The sequence below is a fragment of the Bactrocera latifrons genome, unplaced genomic scaffold, assembly GCF_001853355.1.
Source record: "Bactrocera latifrons isolate USDA-ARS-PBARC rearing strain unplaced genomic scaffold, ASM185335v1 scaffold_1230, whole genome shotgun sequence".
NCBI classification, from domain to species: domain Eukaryota; kingdom Metazoa; phylum Arthropoda; class Insecta; order Diptera; family Tephritidae; genus Bactrocera; species Bactrocera latifrons.
The window spans coordinates 13,328-19,094 of NW_017534665.1; the positions used below are offsets into that span (position 1 = coordinate 13,328).

The window sequence follows — 5,767 nt, forward strand, 5'->3', positions numbered from 1 at the left end:
AAAAAAAAATTAACCAGATTCAGTAAATAGAAAAAAAGTTATTTAATTTTTTTTTCGTAGCGGCTTTCATCAGCCACCCTGTACCTAAACCAGATGACGATTACAATGGTTCTTGAAAGTAGTTTTCAACACCCAAGAAACAATGTGCCGATAAAGTTGCGATACCAGATTCCTCTGTCATGCCTCTAACTTTTATGTGGCCTAATTTTTGACTAAAACAATAGGAGTCKTTTTCTTTTTTAAAATCTGTATTATAAATCTAATTGTTGCATTTGGGTTTATTTATAAGTTTTTTTAAATATTGCATGTGATTTTCAAACTTGTAAGCGGAAAGTTTTCTAGAGGACCATATTGGTTGGTACAGTCAGTTAAATGGAGTAAACCATGTATATTGTAACTAACTAAACGATCACCGTATATATTTTCAAACAAATCAACGAATTCTTCCAAGATTTGTTGGGCAACATTGGCTTCAGTGCTATAAGACTTTTTGAATGATAGAAGCCTTATATCTGCGTGTATTAAGAAGAAATGGTAGTAATGTTCGTTACCAATGCAATTCTTTAGGACAAATATACCTATATACAATAAGAACTGCCTAACCTCTGTAGCTTTCCAATTGCTGATTTCATCTAAACTTCTACATATTCGACCGAACTCTGAAGGAACTAAATTGGAAAGAAATGTAATTTTTTCGTTAACTTTGCTTACGTTTATATTGCCTTTTTTAATCAACAATTGAAGAAAATTTTTACATACACCAAGATCTACAAGGTGCATTGGGTCTAAAGGAAATTGGGAAACCATTTTGAAATTTCCTAATTTCCTTATTCTAAAATGCTTTCTCTAAATTTGAAAGGATTAATGTGATGTGATCTGTCACTTCTATTTTTAAAAGATTGGTCAGTTCTTAAATGTTTTATTTGTTTTGAAAAACAAACTCTCCTTTCTTTGTAGTCACCCACTTGATCACATTTAGAACAACTACTTTCTTCAGTGTGCGACTGCACACCTGTAACAAAAGCTCGAGCGGGAGCATCGCAGCAAAACAAACGAATATCAAATTTCTTCTTTACAGGATAAGTACCAACCTGAAGACCATTTTTTTTTTAATAATTTACTTCTTCAGCTCTTTTAAAAAATCATTAATGCTCCAAGGTTTTTCTGTTCCAGAAAAGCACGCAATTGTAAATGACAATTCGTTTGGAAAATTAACTATGGATGCTAGAATAGTCCAAAATATTTTATTGGAATTCTTGAATAATTTCAGGCCATCTATTCCCACATGAAGCACAATATTTTTTTTTGAATTTTTCTCAAAATGATTTTGTATTCCTCTAWATAAAGAAGATCCACTTATAATCGTTCGAATATTTACCTTTTTCGGCTGGTACCTAGGAGACTTTAGCCGTTAGAAGTAAATCTGTGTAACCTATTTTTCGCAACGTTTGCAGAAGATCGGTTACGGTATCATAGGACAGCCTATTTCTCAAAGCCCAAGCTTTTAATTCTAAATTAAATGAATTATTTTCTATCACTTTTAAAATTTCGCTATCACTATTATTCCTATCACTAACATAACTATCACTGCAATTTGAAGAAAAATCAAGGGAGCTTAGTGAACTGCATCCATCCACATCAGGAAATTTTAACAAATTTAGATGCACTAAGATTAAAAACATTTTTTTCCGGCTCATATATGCACTAAATGTATTTTTCTTCATATTTGTTATTTTCTATACTCACCCTTTTTCCAAATTTCCYTTGTAGACACACTTGTAGACACAAAAAAGAAATGAAATTAATAGATTTAAATTAAATTAAATTTTATATAATTTTGCATAAATATGCACAAGCACAAATCTTCACAATTCTCAATTATCGACGCGTTTGTAACCGAATTTTTTTTTTCTTCGAATTCAATTTGTCACAACGAACAGGCAAACGTCAAATTCACGGTATCATGCTGTACGCTTTCACATCCATCGTTTTCAATAAGCGGTGACGGGTTTGTCTTCTTTTGTTTTATTTTTGCTTAACATCTGTTGAGTGAAGAGCTTATAATATAAAACAAACAAAAGACACAATAGATTGACTTCTTGCTCATTTCAAAAATTGTGTAAAAGTATTGGAGTTTCGGTCACGCAAGTTTTGCTATCCACATAAACATACATGCAGTCTCCAGATGCTGAAGAAAGCCATTGTCCGTGAGTGGGCCAAAATACCGGCAAGTCACATTCGGACAGCTTGCGATTCGCTTTTTGACCGTCTCAAGGCCATAGTTAAAGCAAAAGGTGGTCATGTCGAGCAAAAGAGAATTGGTCCTGATTTTATGATTATTTTCACACATTTTGTACTTTAAAATAAATAAAAATAATTTTCCAAACCGAATTTAAGACTTTTAGTTATATAAGAGATGAAAATTATTAAATTATATAAGAGATGAAATTACTCAAATATATAGTCTCAGTTCAATAAAGATCTTTATTTTTCCTCCATCAGCGATAAGAATTTAAAAATTCTTATTGAGTTTAATCGGGTATTAATTTGATCGTATGAGTACGAAACTAAACGCTGTGCTGTGTAATAACTGTTATTCAAATAAATATTTAGCGGCTATGAATCGATGCACACAAGGTCAATCAGGTGACCAAAAAAATTACCTTCAAGGATTTCTTTGAAGATTGAAAACAGAACACCTTCYCGATAATACGTCGCATTTACTTTGACGCCAGGCTCGATGAAAACAATTGGAGAGCGCCCATCTGTGGTGACTGCGGTTCAAACCATTGTTTGTGGCGGGTGCTGCCTCCTGGTGGAAAACCGATGACTTAGATTCTCGTATGAACGGTCGGTCAAGTAAACCCTATCGTTTTGAGAGTTAACGAATTGCTCAATTGGAACAATTTTTTTTGTCAGAAAACACCAGAAATGCGATGGACGGGACTGGGAATAAGGCGAGTAGGTCCTTATGGTGTTTACTACAGTGACCTTATAATAGAGTGCAAGATTTGTGTGGGATTTGTGGTGGGAGAGAGACTCCATCGCCAAGTACTCCGGTGAATGGACGTCTAGCCACAGTCCGCATAAAAGCGAGGTTCTTCAACATATCGCTGATGTGCTCCCACGCCCCGACAATTAGAAGGACGATGTGATCAAAGCTGCGTTATGAGAGCTGCCCCCGCCACAATGTCAAAACCGTGCTTGGCGACTTTAACTCCAGGGTGGGTAAAGAAGGTATCTTTGGCACCACGGTCGGTATATTCAGCCTCCATGACGAAACATCTCCAAATCGACTTCCCCGGGGCCCGACATATGGTTATCTGTCGTACCAGCTTCTAGCACAAGAAAATACATCAAGCTACCTTACTGTCTCCGGACCGAAAAGCCACCAACCAGATCGATCATGTTGTGATAGACGGAAGACACGTCTCCAGTGTTTTAGATGTGCAAACGCTCTATCTTGTTGCAGCCAAGATTCGCAAGTGTCTCTGTGCAGCAAGACGCGTACGTCTAAAAAGACAATTAAGGTTTGACGTCGAGAAGCGGCAATAACAACAGACAGAAGAACRATTTTCTACTCGACTTGCACTCCTGCTATCAGAGAGCACTCGTCAACAACTAGGTATAAAGGAACTGTGGGACGGCATTTCAAACTCTTTACGTACAGCTGCAACCGAAACCATTGGTTTTCGAAAAATGCAAAAGAATGCTCGAACATTCTCAGATAAGATGCGGCTGCTAACAGAAGGCTTCAAAACCAGAGCACACTACTCTTGTAGAACTCTCATAGGTGATCTAGCGACCCAGAGCATACTAAAATTATGGACACTTCTCCAGCCTGCTGAATGACAGTGAAAGTACAACGCAAGGAGAAGGCGAACCGTTTCCCCAATAGATGACATAGGTGTTCCATTGTCCGACCATGAAGTAGTTCGAATAGCAATTACTCRCCTGAAGAACTACAAAGCAGCAGGGTCCGACGGGTTTCCGGCCGAGGTATTCAAACACGGCGTCGAAGAACTGAAAAGGAGCATGCATCAGCTAAAATATAGTCGGACGAAACCAACGAAACAACAAATAGAATTTAAGTGTGCTCTGCCCAATCCACAAAAAAGGAGACCCCACAATCTGTGCTAACTACCGTGTGATAAGCATCTTTAACATCGCGTATAATGTTCTATCGAGCGTATTATGGGAAAGATAAGTCCACAAACTGAGTGGACCTTCTCAGTGTGACTTTAGACCTGGCTAATCAACAACCGATCAGGTATTCACCATGCGCCAAATTTTGGAGCTGCTTTCGGCAGCACGAAAAGGAGATACCTTTATGCCGCGATGTCTGAATTTGCTAGTTAATACGGCTGTGTAAACTGACGTTGAGCAACACCAATAGCTCCGTTAGGATCRGGAAGGACCTCTCAGACAATGGCGACTCTCTGCCGTGTGACTTTTTCAATCTATTCTTGGAGCAAATAATTCGAACTGCAGAACTTAATSAAGCAGGTACAATATTTTATAAGAGTGTACAGCTGTTGTAGGAGGCCATGATATTGATATCATCCCGCTCAACACCCGCGCCGTTASTTCTGACTTCTGCAGACTGGACAAGGAAGCAAAGCAAATGGGTCTGACCGTGAATGAGGGCAAGACGAAATACCCCTGTCATCAAACAAACAGTCGTCGCTCTCGCGACTTGGCTCTCACGACACTGTTGACAGACATAACTTTGAAGTTGTAGATAATTTCGGCTATCTTGGAACAAGTATAAACCACCACCACCACCACCATGTCAGCATGAAAATCCATCACAGGATAACTCTTGCTAACATGTGCGCCTTTGGTCTGAGTAGGCTATTAAGGAGTCCTCTCTCGACGAACAAAAACCAAACTCTACAACTGTGAATCGACGTTGCGAGTTTTCGAGAGAAAGGTTAAGCGAAAGATTTATAATCCTTTGCGCGTTGGTCACGGAGAATATCATATTCGATGGAACGATGAGCTCCACGCTCCCTACTCGACGCAGTTCCCACCGAGGGAAGGAGGATGAAGRAGAGGATGAAGAAGACCTCCATTCCGTTGAAAGGACCGAGTGGAGAAGGGCCTGGCTTCGTTTGGAATATGCAATTAGTGCCACTTAGCGAAAAGACGAAACGACTGGCGCGCGTTGTTAACTCGGTTATAATCGCGTAAGCCAATGAAGAAGAAGATGAAATAATTTATAATTTATTTTATAATTTTACATATGTAAATAAATTCAATATTTAATTTTTGCTGGACTCCTCCTCTTCGGCTAAGATAATAAAGCGACATTCAGCTGTGGAAAGTGCTCTTGCTGAGAAGGTATATATTTTAAAATTATTTAATTCTTATTTTAAATTTCAGATGCTTGAACGTGCTGACATACAACCGCAAAACCAAATGTTGCGGGAGTGTAAGGTACTCTCAGCAAAAGCCACCGCGGTGTAAGTCGCATATTAAAAAGCTTGCTCACCATGTCACCTGACACACAAAGCTCACTCTGATGCTATGGTAAGTTTGTCTTTCTTTCCATATACATATATATACTACTAGCTGACCCCGCAGCCCTTGTCCTGCGTGAAATTATGTGTTTTGAAATGAAAATAAAGTTGAATTTAACAATGTAACGCAGCTTGATGAACAACATTTTTTGGTTTCTGTTCCGGTGTACAAAAAAGATGGTTTTCCAACTCGTCACCGTAAACATAGCATTTTATATTTGTATTTCTGATAATTTTAAAAAAAT

At 38.2% G+C, this 5,767-nt stretch overlaps 2 protein-coding genes across 2 annotated transcripts in view; one reads left to right on the forward strand and one right to left on the reverse strand.

Annotated features, from left to right (window-relative positions):
- The window catches only part of LOC108978525, a 17,652-nt gene that overhangs the window by 11,180 nt on the left and 705 nt on the right, over nt 1-5,767 (reverse strand). The window lies entirely within an intron of this gene.
- LOC108978526 overlaps nt 5,395-5,767 on the forward strand; it is a 14,159-nt gene continuing 13,786 nt past the window's right edge. Inside the window, exon 1 of the mRNA XM_018948860.1 lies at nt 5,395-5,532. The gene's annotated coding sequence lies outside the window, so the exon portion shown is untranslated. The remainder of the gene's footprint in view (nt 5,533-5,767) is intronic.